The sequence below is a fragment of the Chiloscyllium plagiosum genome, unplaced genomic scaffold (genome assembly GCF_037043375.1).
Source record: "Chiloscyllium plagiosum isolate Xiang-an unplaced genomic scaffold, Cpla_swu_hap1 HiC_scaffold_1, whole genome shotgun sequence".
NCBI classification, from domain to species: Eukaryota; Metazoa; Chordata; class Chondrichthyes; order Orectolobiformes; family Hemiscylliidae; genus Chiloscyllium; species Chiloscyllium plagiosum.
In genome coordinates, this window is record NW_028270139.1 from 1,752,645 (window position 1) to 1,778,865 (window position 26,221).

General features: G+C 43.3%; 1 protein-coding gene across 18 annotated transcripts in view; it reads right to left on the reverse strand.

Annotated features, from left to right (window-relative positions):
• The window catches only part of tlr2 (toll-like receptor 2), a 120,469-nt gene that overhangs the window by 83,558 nt on the left and 10,690 nt on the right, over positions 1-26,221 (reverse strand). For 6 of the 18 annotated variants that reach the window (XR_015760970.1, XR_015760965.1, XM_087998770.1 and 3 more), the window contains 2 exons: positions 15,657-15,968; positions 7,460-7,518 (listed from right to left, as the gene is read on the reverse strand). The exons of 4 other annotated variants lie outside the window; for them this stretch is intronic. The gene's annotated coding sequence lies outside the window, so the exon portion shown is untranslated. Of the gene's footprint in view, positions 1-7,459; positions 7,582-15,425; positions 15,969-26,221 lie in introns of those variants that run through there. 8 more of the 18 variants (XM_087998706.1, XM_043700155.2, XM_087998701.1 and 5 more) reach the window with 6 other exon arrangements.

A 26,221-nucleotide genomic window follows, 5' to 3' on the forward strand; every position in this document is an offset into this window, starting at 1 on the left:
GGCAGAGAATTCCACAGGCTCACCATTCTCTGGATGAAGACATTTCTCATTTTGGTCCTAAGTGGTCCATCTGTATTCTTAGACTGTGACCCCTGATTCTGGACTCTCTGGTCATCAGGCATATCCTTTCTGCATTTATCCTGTCCTGTTAGAATCTCATTGGTTCCTATGAGATCACTCCTCTTTTTTTAAACCCAATTAATATAATCCTAACTGATCCAGACAGTCTTCATACATCAGTTCTGTCATCCCAGGAATTAGTTCTTTGTTACACTCCCTCCAAAGCCAGAATATCCCTCAGATGAGGAGACCAAAACTGCAAACACTATTCCAGATGTGGTCTCACCAAGGCCATGGCACATCTCTGCTTCTGTACTTGAATCCTCTCGCTATGAAGGTAAACATATGATTTGCCTTCTTCACTTCCACCTTCTCCACTTGCATGCTTAGTTTCAGTGACTGATGTACAAAGACACCCAGGTTTTGTTGCACCTCCCCCTTTCCCAACCTATCCCCATACAGATAATAAGCTGCCCTCCTGCTTTTGCTGCCAAAGTGGATAACCTCTCATTTTGACATGCATTTGCTTTACTCAGTCAACTTGTCCAAATCACGTTGAAGTGTCTCTACATCTTCCTTACAGTTCACTCTCCCACCCAACATTGTGTCATCTGCAACTTGGAGATATTACATATAGTTCCTTTATATTAGTTGTTAATATATATTGTAAATAGCTGGGGTCCAAGCACTGATCCCTGCAGTACCCCACTAATCACTGGCTGCCATTCAGAAACAGACCTGTTTATTTGTACTCTGTTTCCTATCTGCCAACAGTTCTCTATCCATGTCAGTACACTGCACCCAATCACACGTGCTTTAATTTTACATGCTAATTCCTTATGTGTAATCTTATCAAAAGCCTTCTGAAAGTCCAAGTAAACCACATCCCACTGGCTGTACTTATTACCTCTATAAGTTACATCCTCGAAAAACTCAATTAGATTTTTGAAGCACCACTTCCTTTAGTAAATCCATGCTAGCTCTGTCAACCCTGTCCCTGTTTTCCAAGTCCTCTGCTTTAAATGTTTTATAGCATTTTCCCTACTACTGATGTCGGGTTAACTAGTCTGTAATTCCTTGATTTCTATCTCCTTTAAATAGTGAGGTTACATTTGCTATCTTCCAATACAGAGAAGAGTTCCAGAGTCCATAGAACCTTGAAAGATTACCACCTTGACTGCTCTTTAAGTACCCCGGGATGTTGATTTTTGTGCCCTGGGGTTTTATTGGCCTTTAATGCTATCAATTTCCTCAACACCATTTCCCTACTAATACTGATTTCCTTCAGTTCTTCCCTCTATTCCCCAACGCTTTGGGCAAGTTATTCTTCGTGATGACAGAACCATATGTAGGTTAAACTCTCACATAATCATAGCTGTACCTTTATTGTTTGCATTTCTAATTTTCTGTGTGTGCGGTGTGTGTGTAGGAGTGTGTGTGTGTAGGTGTGTGGTGTGTGTGTGTGGTATGTGTGTGTGTGTATGTGTGTGTGGTGTGTGTGTGTGTATGTATGTGTGTGTATGTGTGTGTGGTGTGTGTGTATGTGTGTGTGGTGTGTGCAGTGTGTGTGTGTAGGTGTGTGGTGTATGTGTGTGGTATATGTGTGTGTGTGTGATGTGTGTGTGTGTGGTGTGTGCAGTGTGTGTATATGTGTGTAGTTGTGTGGTGTGTGTATGTGTGTAGGTGTGTGGTGTGTGTATGTGTGTAGGTGTGTGGTATGTGTAGGTGTGTGGTATGTGTGTGTGTGTAGGTGTGTGGTATGTGTGTGTGTAGATGTGTGGTATGTGTGTGTGTGTAGGTGTGTGGTATGTGTGTGGTATGTGTGTGGTATGTGCAGTGAGTGTGTGTGTGTGGTGTGTGCAGTGTGTGCGTGTGTGCGCACGCAGTAAGTGTATGTGTGTGGTGTGTGTGTGCAGTGAGTGTATGTGTATGTGTGTGGTGTGTGTGTGTATGTGTATGTGTGTGGTGTGTGCATTGAATGTATGTGTATGTGTGTGGTGTGTGCAGTGAGTGTGTGTGTGTGCGCAGTGAGTGAATGTGTGTAAATGTGTGTGGTGTGTGCAGTGAGTGTATGTGTGTGGTGTGTGCATTGAGTGTCTGTGTGTGTGTGTGTGTGTATGTGCAGTGAGTGTGTGTGTGTGTGTGCAGTGAGTGAGTGTGTGTGCACAGTGAGTGAGTGTGTGTAAGTGTGTGTGTGTGTGCGCAGTGAGTGAATGTGTGTAAATGTGTGCAGTGAGTGAGTGTGTGTAAATGTGTGTGGTGTGTGCAGTGAGTGTGTGTGTGCAGTGAGTGAGTGTGCGTGCGCAGTGAGTGAGTGTGTGTGCGCAGTGAGTGAGTGTGTGTAAATGTGTGTGGTGTGTGCAGTGAGTGAGTGTGTGTAAATGTGTGTGGTGTGTGCAGTGAGTGTGTGTATGTGCAGTGAGTGTGTGTGTATGTGTATGTGTGTGGTGTGTGCAGTGAGTATGTGTGTGCGCGCAGTGAGTGAGTGTGTGTAAATGTGTGTGGTGTGTGCAGTGAGTGTGTGTGTGTGTATGTGTATGTGTGTGCAGTGAGTGTGTGGCGCGCGCAGTGAGTGAGTGAGTGTAAATGTGTGTGGTGTGTGCAGTGAGTATGTGTATGTGTGGTGTGTGCAGTGTGTGTATGGTGTGTGCAGTGAGTGTGTACGTGTGTGTGTGTGGTGTGTGCAGTGTGTGTGGGTGTTTTGTGTGAGATCTCAGTGAGGCTGGCAGTGTCCAATGGCACAGCTTCCTCTGCCAGTCTCCCCCCAGGAGGACGACTCCTCCCCTTTCCACCATGCTATCTTTCCACCAGGACCTCCAGGTCTCTGTCAGAGAATTATAGTGCCGCTTTCTGCTTGTCCACCATGTTCCAATTCAGTCTACTGACAGGCAGGGCAGCTTCAGAATCCCAGTGCTCATCTGATGCACAACTCAGTTTTAAAGAGGGTGCAGGTACAAGGAATGATAGACTTTCAGCAGATATCAGCGGGGTGGTGAGTTGTTCCAGAAACACAACATGTTAAGATGAGAGTACAATCAAATGTGAATGTAGCCATAGAGGTGGGGTAGGTAATTAATGAGGTAAGTAAGATATGCCATGAAAACTCGCAAAGCCTCACGGCAAGAAACCCTCCAAAAAAATAACTCAACACAACTCAAACTTAGCCCAAAAAAGTTTAAGATTCAGACAATTCATATTTTTTGTCAGGAATACATAGCCTCCTATTTTGCATACTCAATATAAACTTTCATGCAGTAAAGCTTTTGAAAGCTTTTTTTCTCAATGATTTCTGAATAAGGAAAATACTCTCCAATACCCACATAAACCAGATAGTCACAGTTTACATGAATCCTAAGGTACAGACAGTCTTCCTTTTCATCCGTCCTTTTGAAATCCTTTGACAACTCTAATTTTGATATTGCTATTGAAAGACACAAGACAATGCCTATCCCAAGCGTTTTAGTCATTCAGAAAAAGCAACCCTGAGCAGATACAGTGCAAACAGAATTAGGAGTCTGCATTGCAAAGAATATAGAACAAGGAATAATGGGAGTAAATGTCCTGAAGACAGTGCACAACCCATTCTTTAAAATACTCCAAAAAAATTAAATGATAATGCAATAGTTCTTCATATCTTTAACAATCCAACATCTGAGAGATAACACAGCTGCCTCATAGCACCAAGGACCTGGGTACAATTCCAGCCTCCAAACTCTCTGTAGAACATAGAACATAGAACAATACAGCACAGAACAGGCCCTTCGGCCCATGATGTTGTGCTGTAGAGTTTGCACATTCTCTCCATGTCTGCGTGGGTTTCCTCCCACAGTCCAAATGTGTGCAGGTTAGATGGTTTGGCCATACTAAATTGCCCGTAGTGTTCAGGAATGTTCAGACTCGGTGGATTAGGCATGGGAAATAGGGAGTTACGAGAGATGGTAGGGGGCTGGATCTAGGTGGGATGTGCCCTTTAGAGAGTCGGTGCAGACTCAGTGAGCTGAATGGCCTCCTTCTGCACTGTAGGGTTTTTATGATTCTAGATAAAAGACCATAGCCAAATGACCCAGTTTCATAACACATAGCAACATTGAGGGAAATGTGAGGTAGAACTTCAGCTCAGGCAGTAGCACAAAGCAGAGAGGAACATGATGAATGTTGAGACTAGAGATAGAAGTTTGATTAGCCTGGATCACGTTGACATAAGTAGGGAAGATGTGTTGGGTAGGCTAGAGGTTATTAAGGTGGACAAATCCCCAGAACCGGATGGGATCTATCCCAGGTTTCTGAGGGAAGTGAGAGAGGAAATAGCTGGGGCCCTGACAGATATCTTTGTAGCATCCTTAAATACAGATGAGGTGCTGGAGGACTGGAGGGTTGCTCACGTTGTACTCCTGTACAAGAAGGGTAGTAGGGATATTCCGGGTAACTACAGACCAGTGAGCCTGAGGTCAGTGGTGGGAAAGTTGCTGGAGAAGATACTGAGGGATAGGATCTATTTGTATTTAGAAAAGAATGGGCTTATCATTGATAGGCAATATGGTTTTGTGCAGGGGGAGATCATGCCTTACCAACTTAATAGAGTTCTTTGATGAAGTGATCAAGTTGATAGATGAAGGAAGGGCTTTAGTAAGGCATTTGATAAGGTTCCCCATGGTAAACTAATAGAGAAAGTGAAGTCACATGGTGTGCAGGGTGTTCTAGCTAGGGGCATAAGGAACTGGTTGAGCAACAGGAGACAGAGAGTAGTAGTTGAAGGGAGTTTCTCAAATGGAGAAAGGTGACCAGTGGTGTCCCACAGGGGTCAGTGTTGGGGCCACTGTTGTTTGTGATATACATAAATGATCTGGAAGAGGGCACTGTTGGTATGATCAGCAAGTTTTCAGATGACACGAAGATTGGTGGAGCATAAGGGACTGTCAAAGAATACAGGAGGAGAGTTGGGCGGAAAAGTGGCAGATGGAGTTCGATCCAGACAAATGTGAGGTGATGCATTTTGGAAAGTCTAACTCTCGAGCAAATTATACAGTGAATGGAAGAGTCTTAGGCAAAGTTGATGAGCAGAGAGATCTGGGAGTACAGGTCCATTGTACCCTGAAGGTTGCTGCACAGGTGGATAGAGTGGTTAAGAAGGCATACGGTATGCTTGCCTTCATTGGACGGGGTATTGAGTATAAGAGCTGGCAAGTCATGTTAAAATTGTACAAGACATTGGTTCGGCCGCATTTAGAATAATGTGTACAGTTCTGGCTGCCACATTACCAAAAGGATGTGGACGCTTTGGAGAGAGTGCAGAGAAGGTTTACGAGGATGTTGCCTGGTATGGAAGGTGCTAGCTATGAAAAGAGGTTGAGTAGGTTAGGTTTATTTTTATTTTAAAAAAGGAGATTTGAGGGGGGACCTGACTGAGGTTTACAAAATCATGAAGGGTATAGACAGGGTGGATAGAGACAAGCTTTTTCCCAGGGTGAGGGATTCAATAACAAGAGGTCATGTTTTCAAGGTGAGAGGTGAAAAGTTTAAGGGGGATACATGCGGCAAGTACTTCACACAGAGGGTGGTGGGCGTTTGGAACGGGTTGCCAGCCGAGGTGGTAGAGGCAGTCACGGTAGATTCATTTAAGATGCATCTGGACAGAGGTATACAGATGCTTGGGAATTGGGTGACAGATTTAGACAGTGAATTTGGATCGGCTCAGGCTTGGAGGGCCGAAGGGCCTGTTCCTGGGCTGTAAATTTTTTTTTGTTCTAAAACAAACCCCATCGGATCAGCTCTGTGTTGGACACAGTGTCTAAATTTCAGTCAATGGAATAAAATATCAGATGTTGTACATAACAAACAAACCTCACTATACCATCAATTTCATATTATTGATCGTGACAAATATGTATTAGAGAACTTTTGGGCCAACTTTATATTTGAATATTTATGGTATGGCAATTTTCTTCACTCATGGCAAAATGGCTGGATGTTTTGGGGTGGGGAGGGTTTCTAAAATAATGTAAACAAAGGGTTATACATTAAATAGTAATAACCAGAATTCCCAAACAAAGTAAAAACAAACATGAACAAGCATCAGGCTCAGCAACAAAGACAATTGATAAAATTTTAATGTTAAGGTAGATCTATCCTCTGCTCAAATTACTTCTCAAGCATTAAATAATGCTGGAATCCCTTGTATGCTCTGTCAAGTATGCTTATAGCACAGCTGTGCTAATTGTATATTGCCTAAAACAAAAGTGGTATTAAAGCTGACACAGACTCAGGATGAGCACAAGAATGCTGTTCCAAAGATTCCCTTCCCTTCTCTTCCCTTCCTTTCCTCTCCATCAATAACCTAATGGAGCTATTACAGAATTTTGCAAAATCAGGATACAACAGTAATTTGTATTGTTTTACATTAATTATTGTTTTACCATTTGGTCGGCTTCCTACATAAAACTTAATCTAGATTTAGAGTCACACGGCACAGAAACAGACCCTTCGGGCCAACTAGTCCATGCCAACCATGTTACCAAACTAAACTAGTCCCACCTGCCTGAATGTGGCCCATGTCTCTATAAACATCTCTTATTCATGTACTTATCTGAATGTATTTTAAACATTGTAACTGCACCTGCATCCACCACTTCCTTGGGTGGTTTATTTCACACAGTAACAACTCCCTATATAAAAGATTGGCCCCATATATCCTTTTTAAATCTTTCTCCTCTCATCTTAAAAATATGCCCTCTAGTTTTGAACTCCCCCACTTAGGAAAAAGACCTTTGTAATTCACCTTATCTATGACCCTCACGATTTCATAAGCCTCTAAGGTCACTCCTCAACCTCCTAAACTCCATGGAAAAAGTCCCAGCCTATCAAGTCTATTTTTATAACTCAAACCCCCTCCTTTCCTGGCAAAATTCTGGTAAATCTTTTCTGAACCCTCTCTAATTTATTAACATCCTTCTGATAACAGGGCAACCAGGACTGCAAGCAGCATTCCAGAAGAGGCCTCACCAACGTACTGTACAATCTCAACACAATATTCCAAATCCAACACTCTAAGGTCTGAACAATGAAGGCAAGCTAAATGCCTTCTTACCCCCCTGCCTACCTGGGACAGAAATTTCCCCAGGTCTCTCTGCAACACCACCCAGGGCCCTGCCATTAATTACACAAGTCCTTCCTTCGTTTGTTTTACCAAAATGCAATACTTCACATTTATCCAAATTAAAACACCATCTGCCACTCTTTATCCCATTGACTCAACTGATCAAGATCTCTTTATGGTCTTAGATAACTTTCCTCACTGTTCACTATCAGCCTTGGTCTGAAATCCAGCTTTAAATTGAAACGTCCAAATTCAAAACCGATCTGTAACATTATAAGCAGCAAGTAGTTCTAGAAGGTAACTCACCACCATTTTATCCACGACTGTTAGGAGTGGGTGATAAATATTGGTCCAGCCAGTATCACCTACAACAAACAAAGTAAGTATTTACCCCACTGTTCTGTATACTCCGACATCCAACAACAGAAGTAAAGGTCCTCCCACGAAGCAAGGTTGAATAAATGTGTAGCTTACTTACTGATGTGAGCAACTAAACCTCATTGCACAGACCACAGACCTTGTCACTCCCACTAATCTTTCACTTCTTATTTTGTGCCTTTCGGTTCACCATTGTCTAAAGAGATATTTCCAGTTAAACTGCATTTCACTTCCATTTTGCAAGTTGTGTATATGTTCAATTATCTTTGGCTTTTTCCAATCAAAGACATTAAGGCAAAAGTATACTTGCCAGCATCACAGTGCCCAAATTAAGGTCAGAAGTGTTGTAATTGCTCCCACGCCGTTACCAAAATTGAGGTGGAAACTCAATTTAGAGTTATAAAGCATGGAAACTGACCCTTCAGTCCAACTCATCCCTGCTGACCAGGTTTGCTAAACTGAACTAGTCCCATTTGCCTGTGTTTTGCCCATATCCCTCTAAACATTTCCTATTCATGTCTTTCAAATGTTGTAATTGTACTCTACCATTTCCTTCGGCAGCTCATTCCCTTTTAAATCTTACCGCTCTCGCCTTAAAACTATGCCTTCTTGTTTTCAACTTGCAAGCTCTGGGGACAAGACCTTGGCTATTCACCTGATCTATGGCCCTCAGCCTCCTACGCTCCAGAGAAAGAAGTCCCAGCCTATCCAACCTCTTCTTATAATTCAAACCCTCCAGTCTTGGTAGCATTCTTGTGAATCTTTTTTGCACCTTTTCCACTTTAATAACATCCTTCCTATAGCAGGGTGGCCAAAATTGTATGCACTACTCCAAATGAAGCCTTACCAATGTCTTGTACAACCATAACATGACATCCCAACTGCTGTACTCGCTGACTCTGACTGATGAAGGCAAACATGCCAAACACCACCTTCACCACCCTCTCCACCTGTGACTTCACTTTCAAGGAACTGTGTACCAGCCCCATTACCCCCCCCTTCTCCCACCCCACCCTCAGGTATCTCTGTTCAACAACACTCCACAGGCCCTAATATTTACTGTGTAAGTCCAGGCCTGGTTTGTCTTACCAAACTGCACACCTTACTTTTATCTAAATTAAACTCCATTTGCCATTCCTCAGCACACTGGCCCAGTTGATCAAGATCTCTTTGTATTCTTAGATAACCCTCTTCATTGTCCACTATTACCATAAATTTTGGTGTCATCCGCAATATTACTAACCATGCCTCCTATATTCTCATCCAAATTGTTCAAATAAATAACAAACAACAATGGACCCAGCACTGATTCTTGCTGCACACTGCTGATCACAGGCCTCCAGCCTGAACAACAACCCTCCACCACCATGCTCTGTCTACTAAAGTCAAACCAATTTTGTATCCAACTGCCCAGCTCTCTTTGGGATCCCATGTGATCTAACTTTACCAACCAGTCTACAATGTGGAACTTTGTCTACATGGATTTTAGCAAGGCTTTAAACAATGTCCACTGCTTTCATCTGCCTCTATCTATTTTCTTGGTCATCTGTTCAAAACACCCAGTCAAGTTTGTGAGACACAATTTCCTATGCACAAGGCCATGCTGACTATCACTAACCAGTCCTTGCCTTTCCAAATGCATGTACATCTTGTCTCTCAGAATCTCCTCCAAAGACTTACCCACCACTGACATAAGGCACACTGGTTTGAAGTTCCCAGATTTCCCTTGCAGCCTTTCTTAAATAATAGCACAATATTAGTCACCCTCCAGTCTTCCTTTCTTTTAGAAAATTGCTTTTGAATCTGCTTCTACCACCACAAATAGTACACTGCAGAATTTCCTTCTCATACCTATGTAAGAAGACAAGTGAAACTAATGTTTAAAGTGTCTTTAAAAATAAATAACTTGATTAATTTGGCACTTTTAATGACTTCAGGTGTATCTAAATGGTTAACAGCAAGGAAGTATTATTGTTTGATGAAGCTGTTATAAGTAGAGCTATCAAATTGCACATTCATTTTTAGATTAGATTAGATTACCTACAGTGTGGAAACAGGCCTTTCGGCCCAACAAGTCTTCACCGACCCTCCAAAGAGCAACCCACCCACACCCATTCCCCTACGTTTACCCCTGACTAATGCACGTAACACTATTGGCAATTTAGCATGGCCAATTCACCTGGCCTGCACATTTTTGGACTGTGGAAGGAAACTGGAGTACTCAGAGGAAACCCACGCAGACACGGGGAGAATGTGCAAACTCGACACAGACAGTCGCCCGAGGCGGGAATTGAACCTGGGTCCCTGGCAGCAGTGCTAACCCCTGAGCCACTGTGCTGCCCTCCCTCAAGGCTGTATTCAAGTGTCAGTCTAGATTGTGTAGTCATGTCTCGGAAATAGAGTTTGAATGTGTGAGTTGTTGACTGAGAAGTGAAAGTGCTACCCCTAAGTCAATGCTGAAACCAAACCCACTACAATAGAATTAAGGCATTGTCTGTGTCTCAGGTGGTCGCACCCATACCTCTGAAGTGGTTTGGGGTTTAAAGTCTCTCTCCAGAGAGTTACACAGCAGGTTAGCACTCCAATCCACACCCCCCACCAACCCAACTCCACTCCCAGCACCTTCCTCTGCAACCGCAAGAAATGCAAAACCTGCACCCACACCTCCCCCCTCACTTCCCTCCAAGGCCCCAAGGGATCCTTCCATATCCGTCAAAAATTCACCTGCACCTCCACACACATCATTTACTGCATCCACTGCACCCGATGTGGCCTCCTCTACATTGGGGCGCCCACTTGCAGAACATTTCAGAGAACACCTCTGGGACACCCGCACCAACCAACCCAATCGCCCCATGGTGGAACACTTTAACTCCACCAAGGACATGCAGGTCCTTGGCCTCCTCCATCGTCAGACCATGGCAACACGATGCCTGGAGGAAGAGCACCACATCTTCCGCCTAGGAACCCTCCAACCACAAGGGATCAATGCAGATTTTTCCAGCTTCCTCATTTCCCCTCCCCCCACCTTATCTCAGTCCCAACCCTTGGACTCAGCACTGCCTTCTTGACCTGCAATCTTCTTCCCGACCTCTCCGCCCTCACCCCCTCTCTGGCCTATCACCCTCACCTTAACCTCCTTCCACCTATCGCATTCCCAACGCCCCTCCCCCAAGTCCCTCCTCCCTACCTTTTATCTTAACCTGCTTGGCAAACTTTCCTCATTCCTGAAGACGGGCTTATGCCCGAAACGTTGATTCTCCTGCTCCTTGGATGCTGCCTGACCTGCGCTTTTCCAGCAACACATTTTTCAGCTCTGATCTCAAGCATCTGCAGCCCTCACTTTCTCCCATTTAGAAACAACAGACAAATAGAGAATGGAGGTGGGGTAGAATTGTTAGTAATGGATTAAATCAATATCAATAAGGAAGAATATTGGCTCAGAAGGTCAAATGTGAACCTGTATGCCCAGGAACAAACTGCAGAGCAGTTTAAACCAGATTGTACGCTGAGAAGGAATGAATTCATTTTGCTGTGTGGTGTCCACTGCGGAAGAGTGATCAGAAAATGGTAGAACTGTTCATGAAGATGCAGAGTGAAAGTTTAACCAAAACTAGGGTCCTGAATGTAAATAAAAGGAACTATGAAGATATGAAATGTGAGTTGGCAATGTTAGATTGGAGGGCCTTACTAAAAGCACTGACTGTGGATAGATAATGTCTAATCAGGGATGTATATACACATTACAACAACATTTCATTCCTAGCTAGCACAAAAAATTAGACAGGAAAGATGGCTCAATCAGAGATCACAAAGAGTTTAAGGATAATCTTAGGTCTAGAGAGGAGTCCTATAATACTGCCTGCCCATAATCAAATACTCTATGTGTCTCCTCTAGAACAGCATCCTTCACCACCACTGCTCCTCAGTAACTCGCCTTCCCATTCAGCTGTCGTGTTTCATTTTAAAGTTTTTTTTGTCAAAACACCTTGTACCTGACAGACAATGCTCCAGACTGTGCCATCACAATCTCTGATATGTGCGTGTCTGACTAATAGGACCGACCCAGTGGAAGTGGGGGGAATGTGGTATATTTCTCAGACCCCATGAAGTTACAGTATCAGGTGCAATACGAGCAGGGACACTTGCTGCCTGTTACAACCTACTTCCTCCATCACCCTCAGCTGATGATTCTGTACTCTCGATTTTGAACACCATTAGAAGATGCAGCAAGGGTGGTGAGGGCATAGAGTGTATGCTGGATAGGGGACTTGGGCTTAATAAGGGTAAATACAAAGGAATAAGGGCAGAGCTGGTTGGAGTGGATTGTGAAGGGGTTTTAGCAGCAAAGAGAGTTGAGAACAATGGCAGGCATTTATTAAATAGTTCAAGGCCCACAATACAAATATACACCAGCAAGGAAGGAGGATTCTGGGAAGGAGATGAGCCAAACGTGGTTAACCAAGGAAGTCAAGGGTAGCATCAGATCAGAGGAAAACAATATACATGCGCCAAAGGTTAGTGGTAAGCCAGAGGTTTGGAAAAAAGTTTTAAAAACCAATAAGAGACTGTCAAAAATAATAAAGAGGAATGAAATTAACTCTAAAGATAAAGTTGTCAGTAATATCTGGGTGGACAACAAGATCTTCTTTGAATATATTTAAAACAGAAAGTGAAGCCAAAGTAAACATAGGCCCATTGGAGAACAAGGCTGGGGAAATAATATTGGAGAACCAAGAAATGGCAGAAGAGTTCAAAAAATTCTTTGCATCATTCTTCACAGTAGAAGGTACTAATAACATTCCAACGTTACTAAATAATCAAGGGGCAACAAAATAAATGCAGTAACTATCACTAGAGAAAAGTGCAAAGGGAACTAATGATGCTAAATCCAATAAGTCCCCTGCACCTAATGGGATGCATCCCAGGATATTAAAGGGATTAGCCACAGGGATAGGAGATGTACTGGTAGTAATCTTCCAGGAAACCTTGGATTCTGGAAAACTCTCAGAGGAATGAAAGACTACCAATGTTGCACCTTTATTAAACAAAGGAAAGAGACAAAAGCAGGTAATTGTAGGACAGTTGGCTTAATGTTTGGTATGGGAAAATGTTAGCATTTGCTATAAAGGATATAATAGCAAAATGTTTAGAAATAATAAGATCAAGCAGAGTGAACATGGCTTAGCAAGTCATAGAGTTATACAGCATGGAAGCAGGTCCTTTGGCCAATCTCATCCATGCTGATCAGGTCTCCTGAACTGAACTAGTCCCATTTGTGTGACAAATTCAATAGAATATTTTGAGGTGATAAAAATAGGATAGATAAAGGGGTAATGGTAGGGATAATATATTTGGATTTTTAGAAGATATTTCATAAGGTGCTACACATAAGCCTAGTTAATAAGAGAATCCATTGTGTTGGAGGTAGTATATTACATTGATAGATCATTGGCTAAGTAATAGAAGATAGAGAGTTGAAGGGCAGTATTTTCAGGATGGCAACCTGTAACTAGTGATGTGCCACGTGGATCAATTCTGGGGCTACAATTATTTACAATATATATTAACAACTTGGATGAGGAAAGTGAATGTACTATCACCAAATTCATGGATGAAACAAAAATAGGTGGGAAGGCAAGTGGTCAGCACAACACAAAGAGTCTGTAGAAGGGTGGGGTTAGTTTAGTTGGCTGGTTTGTAATGCAGTGACACCAACCGTGTGGGTTCAATTCCTATTCCAGCTGAGGTAACTATGAAGGCCCCTCCTTCTTCACCATTCCCCTTGCCTGAGGTGTGATGAGCCATAGTTAAACCACCACCATTTGGGTCTCTCTAATTACTACAGAGGGAAAAAGACAGGTTAGGTGATTATCCAAATGTCTTTTGCCAAGATTTTGCCTAGATACATGGATAGGAAAGGTTTGGAGGGATATGGGTCAGGAGCAGGCAGGTGGGACCAGTTTAGTTTGGGATTATGTTCGGCATGAACAGTTTGGACCGAAGGGTCTGTTTCCAAGCTGCATGATTTTTATGGAAGATAATGTGGGGAAATGTGAGGCTATGCACATTGCCAAGAAGAAAAAAGATATGAATATTATTTAAATGGATGACGGCTGCAGAAAGCTATGGAAAAGAGATTTGGGAGCAAATGCCCATGAATCACAATAAGGTAATGGGAAAAGCAAATGGAATGTTACTCTTTATTTTGAAGGTAAACTAGGAGCTGTTCACACTTTCCCATCCTATTATGCCTGCCTTGTGCTATCTCAGTGGCTCCTGGTTTTTCACTATCGAAGACTGAAAGTGGTCTTGCAGAGTGACCATCAGGCTTTAAACTACTTTTGGGCTGCTCCACCTCAGTGTGAGTGCCATTGGTCTCTACCAACTGGTTGACTAGCAACAGCCTGAGAGAGCACAGCAGGTTTAAGACCGTAAGACATAGGAGCAGAAATTAGACCATTCAGCCCATTGTGTCTGCTCAGCCATTCAATCATGGCTGATAAGTTTCTCAATCCCATTCTCCCCATAACCCTTGATCTCCTTGATACTCAAGAACCAACCTATTTCAGTCTTAAATATACTCAATGATCTTGGCCTCCTCAGCCTTCTGTGTCAGTGAATTCCATAGATTTACCATTCTCTGGCTGAAGAAGTTTCTCCTTAACTAAGTCCTAAAAAGTCTTCTCCTTACTCTAAAGGTTATGCCCTCAGGTCCTTGTCTCTCCTACCAATGGGAACATCTTCCCAACAGTCACTCTCTCCAGGCCATTCAGTATTCTGTGCGTTTCAATTAGACTCCCCCTCATCCTTCTAAACTCCACTGAGTATAGACCTAGAGTCCTCAAACATTCCTCAGATGTTAAGCTTTTCATCTCTGGGACCACCCTCTGAACACTCTCCAGGGCCAATACATCTTTCCTGAGATATGGAGTCTAAAACTGCGGGCCAAGTCTGACCACAGCCTTATAGAGCCTCAGTACTTCACATTTGCCTTCCTAACTACTGACTCAACTGCAAGTTTACCTTGAGAGAATCCTGGACTAGAACTCTCAAGTCTCTTTGCACTTCAGACTTCAGAATTTTCTCCCAATTTAGAAAATAGTCCTTGCCTCTATTCTTCCTACCAAAGTGCATGACCTCACATTTTACATCAATTCTTCCTTCCATCTGCCACTTCTTAGCCTACTCTGCTAACCTGTCCAAATCCTTTTGCAGCCTCCCCGTCTCCTCAGTGCTACCTGTCTCTCTACCTGTGTTTGAGTTCCACATAATCATTCCCTGGGCAGCAAAACATCAGTCTTAGTAAATAGCTAAAGTGCAGGCTGATGGACTATTGTGAGAGGCTGCAAGTCTTTTTAAACAGCGAAATCTGCAAGCAAGATGATAACAGTCTCAGGCTGCTTAGCATTGAACATGGATCCGATGGCCTCCTTTTATCGCCCACTACAGCAACAATAGATCCATGACTTCTCCCTGTATTGCAGTCCTGAGACAGCAACCGTTGGAGGTTCATGGCTGGATCCACAAGTTGGTCATCACTTCCATGGTGGGAAGGATAAACTGCTGTGCCACTTTGGGGCCTTAGGTTTCTTGTCAGCAACAGGAGGCTGCCTGGCAAGTCAGTCAGTGCACCCAGTGTCTTGGTCTGGATTTTCATCAGCCACGAGTATGGTTATAAAAGCTTGAAGCTTGCACACTGGGGAAGTTCTGGCAGCCTTATTGTTCCTTTTACAATGAAGCATTAAAAGATATTATTTAACTGTGATAATGAACATTTTCTTTCACTTTATTATAATCATTCATTTTACATTCTGTTCTTAAAGCTTATGTTTTTCATTGTGTTTGGTTAGTAACTGATAGGCTGAAGTAATATAGAAGTATTAAAACTAACTTAAATTGTGAGGACCAAAATTCCATCAGCCATCTCTTGTAGGCCTGTCCAGCAGAACCCAGTCTTGAACTTGGTCTGTGGTGAACTGGCGTAGAAGCTGCCTACTCCCCTGGCTTGGGGGGATGCACGTGCTGAAAATTGTGCACTGCCAGTATCTGAGCTTGTGGTTACAAATGTCTGACTGAGCAATGAGGTTTCTTCAACAATACAGTGCTGTTTCTGTCTCTTTACCTCCATGAGATGCCGTGACTGGGCAGGCTGGACAGTTCATAGGTCACTGAAGGCAGGATCTCGGGAAGGGGAGGCTGATTGGTCGAGGTGGTGGTGGTGGATGTGAGAAGCAGTAGGGTCCCTGGTCACAACCTCTGCAGCTTACACTTCATTTTATGTAAAACAAAAAAGGAAGTGAAGGATTTGAAAAGGAAATACAGCCATCCTTTCTCAACAAGACTGGATAAACAGGCTCTGTTGCAGTTGGGACCATCAGTTGGACCCAGGAGATGCATTCCTCCTTGTCCCCACTGCTTGTGTTGCTGGATCATCCTGTACAGCAAGACAGAAGGGAGAAAACTGATGATTATATTGTATTGTGTTTGGATGACATGCCTGCTGCAGCAGTATAGTTGTATGGAAGCACTGAGAGACTGGATGTGAGGCTAACATCCTTGGACAGTAAGTGATGCTGGCATGGCAGGCCCGAGTCCTGAGTAGATCATAACATCTCTACAGTTTGGAAGCAGGATATTCAGCCCATTGTGCCATGCTGACCCTCTGAATAGCATCCCACCCAGATCCACCCACCCCATTCTACCCTATAACCCTGCATTTCCCATGGCCAATCCACCTAAAGTGCACAGCTTTGATCTGTGCGAGGATACCAGAGCACCCAGCTCCCTGGTGTTGTGAGGGAGCAATGTTAACCACTGAACTACCATGTTGCCAAGGCAGGGAATGCTACTGGGTGTCTGTTGTGGGCGTGGTGAGAGATTGTTTCATGTGAAGATGCTTTCACTCACCTTGAGGTCATCTCATGTGTTCATTGAATTTCATCTGACACTGCTGGCTAGGTTCCAGAAATTGACCTCGTTGGAAAACGATCTTGCAATCCTGTGCAAACAAGACTTCTCTCTGTTTCTCAGCTTCCAGGACTAAGGCCATCATCACCACAACCCTGAATCTAGAAACAGCTCCCTTCCTTGGTGCCAGGTTTGTGCAGCTTGGACTTTCAGCCAGTATCAGTTGAGGTGGCCAGCAACAGCTCCTTTCGACTTAGTGAACTTACCCTTTAAAAGTAGCAGACTCCTTTACTTGCAAGCTATAGGCTAATTGGAAAAGGTGCTATCAGCACACACTGCTGCACCTCTGCTGGCTCTCAGTTACCACTTAAACTTCTAAACCATAGCAAGTACAAGCCTAGTCTAACCAACTTTTGCTTGTAGATTAAGTTGCCATTCCAGGTATTAATCTGGTAAACCACCTCTCAATCGCTTCCTTTGCAGTTATATCCTTACTTACATAAGGTGACCTATGCTGTCCTCAATACTCTAGCAGTGGTTTCAACATGGCCTGCATACCCGAAGCACAATCTCCTTACTTTTGTACTCAATTCCTTTTACAATAAATGATAACATTCTATTAGCTTTCTCTGCACACTAACAGTTTCCAGTTCATGCACTCGGTCCCAGATCCCTCTCCTTTAGAGAGCTCTGAAATTTCTCAACATTTAGATTTTTTTTTCTTATACTTCTTGCCTAAGTGGACAATTTCACATTTTCCCCACATTACATTCCACTTGCCACAGCTTTGCCCACTAGCTAATCGATTTTATTTGTAACTCCCTTATATTCACTTCACAACTAACTTTGCTGCCTACCTTTGCATTATCAACAACCACATCTTCTGTCCCTTCATCCAATTCGTTTGTATAGATTGTAAACCACTCCAGAGCCATCACTGATTCTTGTGGCCCACCACTTGTTACAGTTTGCCAACCTGAAAAAAAATTATGCCAACTCTCTGCTTCCTGTTAGCCAATCTTCTATCCACACCAATACACTACCTCCTTTACCGTGAGCAATTATTTTCTTCAATAACTTTTGATGTGGGGCCTTATCAAAACCTGCTGAAAATATAGGTCCAGGACATCCACAGCACCTATTACTTCCTCAAAGAACCCCAAAAGATTGATGAAACATGATTTTCTTTTCACAAAATCTTATTGACTCTGCCTGATTGCATTGATCTTATCTAAGTGCCCTATAGCTTCTTACATTTTCCCCAACACATACATTACGCCAACAGGCTTGTAGTGCCTGATCTCTGTCCCCCTCCCTTTTTGAATAAAGCAGAGCTGGTTGCAATGTTCCAATCTAATGGGACCTTCACCATATGAAGGGAGTTTTTAAAAATTAAAACTTGCACTTCAACTATCTCACCAGCCACTTCTTTACAGAGCCAAGAATAAAAGTCCATCAGGGTCCGAGCACTTATCAGCCCACATCTCCAACATTTACTCAGCACCATTTCTCTGGTGTTTGTGATTTTCCCGAGGTGCTCAAGGTTTATAACTGCTGAGGGGATGTTATTTATATCCTATATTCTGAAGACTGATGTATCTGTCGTTTCCTTAATTTCCACGATCGATTCTCAATATTCACGTTGAGTATTATTTTCTTTTTAAACTATGGTTTAATTTTTCTTGTTCACTCACGGGATGTACACATTGCTGGCTGGTCAGCATTTGTTGCTCATACCTTGTTGCCCCGAGAACGGGGTGATGTGGTGCCTTAGAACATAGAACATAGAACAATACAGCACAGAACAGGCCCTTCGGCCCACGATGTTGTGCCGAACATTTGTCCTAGCTTAAGCATCTATCCATGTACCTATCCAATTGCCTCTTAAAGGTCACCAAAGATTCTGACTCTGCCACTCCCACAGGCAGCGCATTCCATGCCCCCACCACTCTCTGGGTAAAGAACCCACCCCTGACATATCCCCTATACCTTCCACCCTTCACCTTAAATTTATGCCCCTTGTAACACTCTGTTGCACCCGGGGAAAAAGTCTCTGACTGTCTACTCTATCTATTCCCCTAATCATCTTATAAACCTCTATCACGTCACCCCTCATCCTTCGCCGTTCCAATGAGAAAAGGCCTAGCACTCTCAACCTATCCTCGTATGACCTATTCTCCATTCCAGGCAACGTCCTGGTAACTCTTCTCTGCACCATCTCCAAAGCTTCCACATCTTTCCTAAAATGAGGCGACCAGAACTGCACACAGTACTCCAAATGTGGCCTAACCAAAGTCTTGTATAGTTGCAACATCACTTCATGACTCTTGAATTCAATCCCTCTGCTAATGAACGCTAATACACCATAGGCCTTCTTACAAGCTCTATCCACCTGAGTGGCAACTTTCAAAGATCTATGAACATAGACCCCAAGATCCCTCTGCTCCTCCACCTCATTAAGAACCCTACCGTTTACCCTGTATTCCACATTCTTATTTGTCTTTCCAAAATGGACAACCTCACACTTGGCAGGGTTGAAATCCATCTGCCACTCCTCAGCCCAGCTCTGCATCATATCTAAGTCTCTTTGAAGCCGACAACAGCCCTCCTCACTATCCACAACTCCACCAATCTTCGTATCATCTGCAAATTTACTGACCCACCCTTCGACTCCCTCATCCAAGTCATTAATAAAAATTACAAACAGCAGAGGACCCAGAACTGATCCCTGCGGAACTCCACTTGTAACTGGGCTCCAGGCTGAATATTTGCCATCTACCACCACTCTCTGACTTCGACCGGTTAGCCAGTTTTCTATCCATTTGGCCAAATTTCCCTCTATCCCATGCCTCTTGACTTTCTGCATAAGCCTACCATGGGGAACCTTATCAAATGCCTTTCTAAAATCCATGTACACTACATCCACTGCTCTACCCTCATCCACATGCTTGGTCACCTCCTCAAAGAATTCAATAAGACTTGTAAGGCAAGACCTACCCTTCACAAATCCGTGCTGGCTGTCCCTAATCAAGCAGTGTCTATCCAGATACTCATAAATGCTATCCCTCAGTACCCTTTCCATTACTTTGCCTACCACCGAAGTAAGACTAACTGGCCTGTAATTCTCGGGGTTATCCCTGTTCCCTTTTTTGAACAGGGGCACAACATTCGCCACTCTCCAGTCCCCTGGTACCACCCCCGTTGACAGTGAAGACGAAAAGATCATTGCCAACGGTACTGCAATTTCCTCTCTTGCTTCCCACATAATCCTAGGATATATCCCCTCAGGCCTGGGGGATTGTCTATCCTCAAGTTGTTCAAAATGCCCAACACATCTTCCTTCCTAACAAATATCTCCTCTAGCTTACCAGTCCATTTCACATTCTCCTCTTCAACAATACGGTCCCTCTCGTTCGTAAATACTGAAGAAAAGTACTCATTCAAGACCTCTCCTATCTCTTCCGACTCAATACACAGTCTCCCACTACTGTCCTTGATCGGACCTACCCTCGTTCTCGTCATTCTCATGTTTCTCACATGCGCATAAAATGCCTTTGGGTTGTCCTTGATCCTATCCGCCAAAGATTTTTCATGCCCTCTTTTAGCTCTCCTAATCCCTTTCTTCAGCTCCCTTCTGGCTATCCTGTATCCCTCCACTGCTCTGTCTGAACCCTGTTTCCTCAACCTTATGTAAGCCTCCTTCTTTCTCTTTACAAGACATTCAACCTCCCTCGTCAACCAAGGTTCCCTCACACGACCATTTCTTTCCTGCCTGACAGGTACATACATATCAAGGACACATCGTATCTGTTCCTTGAAAAAGTTCCACATTTCCACGACATCCTTCCCTGACAGCCTATGCTCCCAACTTATGCTCCTCAGATCCTGTCTTACAGCATTGTAATTACCCTTCCCCCAATTGTAAAACCTACCCTGTTGCACACACCTATCTCTCTCCATAACCAAGGTGAAAGTCACAGAATTGTGGTCACCATCACCAACATGTTCACCCACTAACAAGCCCATCACTTGTCCCGGTTCATTACCAAGTACCAAATCCAATATGGCCTCCCCTCTGGTCGGACAATCTACATACTGAGTTAGAAAAGCTTCCTGGACACACTGCGCAAACACCGCCCCATCCAATCTACTTGATCTAAAGAGCTTCCAATCAATATTTGGGAAGTTGAAATTGCCCATGACTACTACCCTGTGGCTTCTGCACCTTTCCAAAATCTGTTTCCCAATCTGTTTCTCCACATCTCTGCTGCTATTGGGGGGCCTATAGTAAACACCCAACAAGGTGACTGTTCCTTTCCTATTTCTGACTTCAGCCCATACTACCTCCAAAGGCAGATCCCCCTCGAACTGCCTTTCTGCAGCAGTTATACCATTTCTAATTAGCAACGCCACCCCCTCTCCTTTTTTACCACCCTCCCTAATCTTACTGAAACACCTGTAACCAGGAACCTCCAACAACCATTCCTGTCCCTCTTCTATCCACGTTTCCGTGATGGCCACAACATCGTAGTCCCAGGTACCGATCCACGCCTTAAGTTCACCCACCTTATTTCTGATACTCCTTGCGTTGAAGTATACACACTTGAGCCCATTCATGTGTCCGCAAGTATTCCCTGTCTGTGCTACCTTCTTCACAGCCTCCCTACATTCTTGGACATCCTGACAAACAGCTAGCCTACTTGCTAGCTGTTTGCCTTCTTGAACTGCTGCAGTCCTTATGCTAAAGGTAGACCCACAATTCCCTTAGGGAGAAAATCCCATGATTTTAATCCAGCGACAACGAAAGAACAGCAATATAATTCCAAATCAGGTCAATGAGCGACTTGGATGGGAACTTGCAGGTGGTGGTATTCCCATGTATCTGCTACGCTTGTCCTTCTAGGTGCAAGTGCTCATGCATGCGATAGTGCTGTCCAACGATCTTTAGTGAATTTCCGGAATACATCTTGTAGATAATACACACTGCTGCTACTCAGCGTCAGTGCTATAGGGAATGGATGTGGATGTGGTGCCAATTAAGCAGACATCTTTGTCCTGGATGGTATCAAGTTTCTTGAGTGTTGTTGGAGCTGCACCCATCCACGCAGGTGGAGAGTATCACACTCTTGATTTGTATCTTGTAGATGGTGGACAGGTTTTGAGGAGTTAGGTGGTGCGTTACTTGTCACAGAATCCCTAGCCTCTGAACTACTCTGACAGCCAGTGTTTATGTGGCGAATCCAGGTGAGTTGCTAGTCAATGGTAATCCCCAAGGATGTTGATAATAGGGGATTCAGTGATGGCAACACTGTTAAATTTCAAGTAGCAGTGGTTAGATTGTCTCTTATTGGAGATGGTCATTGCCTGGCTTTTATGTTGTGCAAATGTTACTTGCCACTCATGAGCGTAAGGAGATGTGATTGGTATTTTTCAATGAAAATCTGGAATTAAGAGTCAAATGATGACCATCAATCCATTGTCGGTTGTTAGGAAAAGCCCATCTGGTTCACTGATATCGTTTGGGAAAAGGAAACTGCCATCCTCACCTGGTCTGGCCTATATGTGACTCCAGACCCACAACAATGTGGTTGATTCTTAACTTCCCTCTTGGATGAGGGATAAATGCTGGGCTAGCCAATGATGCCATCATCCAATGAACGAATATAAAAATCACTGAACATCCCCACTTCTGACCTTATGATGAAGGAAAGGTCAGAGGGGAAGACTATCATAAGACCATAAGACATAAGAGTGGAAACAAGGCCATTCAGCCCATCGAGTCCACTCCACCATTCAAGCATGGTTAATAGGCGTTTCAATTCCACTGACCCGCACTCTCCCCGTATCCCTTAATTCCTTGCGAGATCAAGAATTTATCTCTGCCTTGAAGATATTTAACGTCCCGGCCTCCACAGCACTCCATGGCAATGAATTCCACAGACCCACTACTTCTGGCTGAACAAATGTCTCCTCATTTCCTTTTTAAATTGAACCCCTCTAATTCTAAGGCTGTGCCCACGGGTCCTAGTCTCCCCACCTGTTGGAAACAACTTCCCAGCATCCACCCTTTCTAAGCCATGCATTACCTTGTAAGTTTCTATTAGATTCCCCTCTCAACCTTCTAAACTCTAATGAACACAATCCCAGGATCCTCAGCCGATCATCGTATGTTAGGCCGACCATTCCAGGGATCATCCGTGTGAATCTCCCCTGGACACGCTCCAGTGCCAGTATGTCTTTCCTGAGGTGTGGGGCCCACAACTGGACCCAGTATTCAAAATGAGGCCTAACTAGAGCTTTATAAAGTCTCTGAAACACATCACTGCTTTTATGTGCCAACCCTCTTGAGATAAATGACAACATTATACTTGCTTTCTTAACCATGGACTCAACCTACAAGTCAACCTTTAGAGACTCCTGGACTAGCACTCCCAGATCCCTTTGTATTTTGACTTTATGAATTTTCTCACCATTTAGAAAGTAGTCCTTGCCTATATTCTTTTTTCTGAAGTGCAGGACCTCACATTTGCTCACATTGAATTTCATCAGCCATTTCCTGGACCATTCTCCTAAACTGTCTAAATCTTTCTGCAGCCTCCCCACCTCCTCAGTATTACCTGCCTGTCCACCTAACTTCAGATCATCAGTGAACTTCACCAGAATGGCCCCAGTCCCTACATCCAGATCATTAATATATAATGTGAACAGCTGCTGCCCCAATACTGAACACTGCGGGACACCACTTGTCACCAGCTGCCATTCCGAAAAAGAACCTTTTGTCCCAACTCTCTGCCTTCTGTCAGACAGCCAATCCTCAATCCATGCCAGTAGCTCACCTCGAACACCATGGGCTCTCACCTTACTCAGCAGCCTCCCGTGAGGCACCTTATCAAAGGCCTTTTGGAAGTCTAGGTAAATAACATCCACTGGGTTTCCTTGGTCTAACCTACTTGTTACCTCTTCAAAGAATTCTAACAGGTTTGTCAGGCAAAACCTCCCCTTATTAAATCCATGCTGACTTGTTCTAATCCGACCCTGCACTTCCAAGAATTTAGAAACCACATCCTTCGCAATGCATTCTAGAATTTTATCTATAATCGAGGTTAGGCTAATCGGCCTATAATTTTCCATCTTTTGTCTTGATCCTTCCTTGAACAAGGGAGTTCCAACAGCACTTTTCCAATCATATGGGATTTGCCCTGACTCCAGTGAGTTTTGAAAGATCACAGTCAGCGCCTCCGCTATTTCCTTAGCCACTTCCCTCAGAACTCTAGGATGGAGCCCATCGGGGCCAGGAGATTTATCAATGTTACGACCTTTTATCTTTTCTAGCACTTTCTCTTTTGTAGTGGCTACCATACTCAACTCTGCACCCTGACTCTCCTTAATTTGTTGGGATATTACTCATGTCTTCCACTGGGAAAACTGACACAAAGTACTTATTAAGTTCTTCAGCTATTTCCTTGTCTCCCATCACTAGCCTTCCAGCATCACTTTGGAGTGGCCCAATGTCTACTTTTGTCTCTCGTTTGTTTCTTATGTATTGAAAAAAACTTTTACTATCATTTCTAATATTACTGGCTAGCTTACCTTCATATTTGATCTGCTACTTCCTTATTTCTCTCCTTGTTATCGTCTGTTTGTTTTTGTAGTCTTCCCAATCTTCTGATTTCCCAGTGCTCTTGGCCACTTTATAGGCTCTCTCTTTTTCTGTGATACCTTTCCCGACTTCCTTTGTCACTCATGGCTGTCTAATCCCCCCACCCTGGATAATCTTTCTTTCCTTTCGGATGAACCTCTGTACTGTGTCCTCCATTACACCCAGAAACTCCTGCCATTGTTGCTCGACTGTTTTCCCCTCTAGGCTCTGCTTCCAGTTGATTTTCCTCAGTTCCTCCCTTGTAATTACCTTTACTTAACTGGAACACCATCACATCTGATTTTGCTTTCGCTCTTTCAAACTGCAGACTGAACTCTACTATGTTATGATGGCTCTCTCCAAAGTGTTCCCTTACTTTAAGATCTTTTATAAAGTCTGGCTCATTATATCGCACTAAGCCCAGAATAACCTGCTCCCTTGTGGACTCCATCACAATCTGTTCCAAAAAGCCATCCTGTAAGCATTCCATGAATTCCCTTTCTTTAGATCCACCGGCAACATTATTCACCCAGTCCACATGCATACTGAGGTCCCCCATGATCATCGTTGGGATCTCAATTGGGTTTTCTGGTTGCCAGTTTCAAGACCAGCTCTAAAATTGTGACAGGTATGCATCAGACAGCTAGTTGGCAGGATCTTCTCTTCAGTCATTTTCATTTGATCTATTTCCCACAATAAGCAAGGCAATATTCACACAGAAATTGGCCCATAGAGTCACAGAGCCATAGAGCCTTCACAAGATATTCTAATGCCAAATGTTTATCAATCTACATAGAATTTAACATTCTTCCCTTTCAAGCAACTAATTACATTTTGGGAGCACTTACATTATACAACTGTTAAAAATCACACAACACCAGGTTATAGTCCAACAGGTTTAATTGGAAGCACACTAGCTTTCGGAGCGACGCTCCTTCATCATCGGCATTTCCAAATCATTATACAACTGAAATTTCATTTTGAGGCAATGTTCTTATCTTCATAATTTAGGTGTTTTTTTGTAAGCATTTTAGACTTATTGCCTCTCATTCTGTCAAATGGAATAGTCATAACAATCTAACAAAATCTACCATTTGTAACATTGTTGATTCTTGAAGATATTTATCATATTGATCTTTAACTATCACAAATTCAGGAATTTCTCAAACTGGGCCTATAAATAAAGATTTATGTGGTCAGTAGTAGATTGACAGCATCTAAGAAAACTGCCTACAAAGATTGCGATGTTGATTTCATATTTCCTGGCCATTTATTTGAAACTAGCCCTATGTCAAGGGAAAGTTCAGGCTTCCACCACCAGCGAGCAGTGTAAACAACTAATCAGATTGAAAAATTCTCACAGATAGTAAACTGTAAAGCCAAAAACATGACTACCCTTTGCTTGATAATATAATGTTGGAAATGTGTTGCTGGAAAAGCGCAGCAGGTCAGGCAGCATCTAGGGAACAGGAGAATCAACGTTTCGGGCATAAGCCCTTCTTCAGGCTTATGCCTGAAACGTCGATTCTCCTGTTCCCTGGATGCTGCCTGACCTGCTGCGCTTTTCCAGCAACACATTTCCAGCTCTGATCTCCAGCATCTGCAGACCTCACTTTCTCCTCCTTGATAATATAATGTTACGGTGAGTGAAATGAAGGTTGGGACATACACGGGGCCAAAGTAGAAGCTAACAAAAACTTTCTAAATATGCAGAATTTTCATCATCATGGAGAAGTGAGACATTTAACAAATATAAAATTAGTTTTTTCAAAATTAATGAAGCTGTCAACATTAATTGTGCACTTTGTAATCCACTTAAAAACAGTTTCACCTCATTCAGCAAAGTGTAAACTTTCCAGGAATTTTTACAGAGAGACTAAATATATTACTCAAAACTCCCACTGATGTAATGTAGCTTTCTATATGTTAGATGGTACAGCATATATCACAGAGATTCATGTTCTTATTGAGACAGATATCTACAAGATTATTAGCAACTAACCATACTTATTATTATGATATCTGAGACAGTAGATGACGTCTGTATAATTTTCAATCAACTTGTTTGGACATGCTGTTACAACACTCCTCCAGGACAGGGGGACTGTGTTCTGGCCCAGGTGTAGGATGTTAAAACTGTG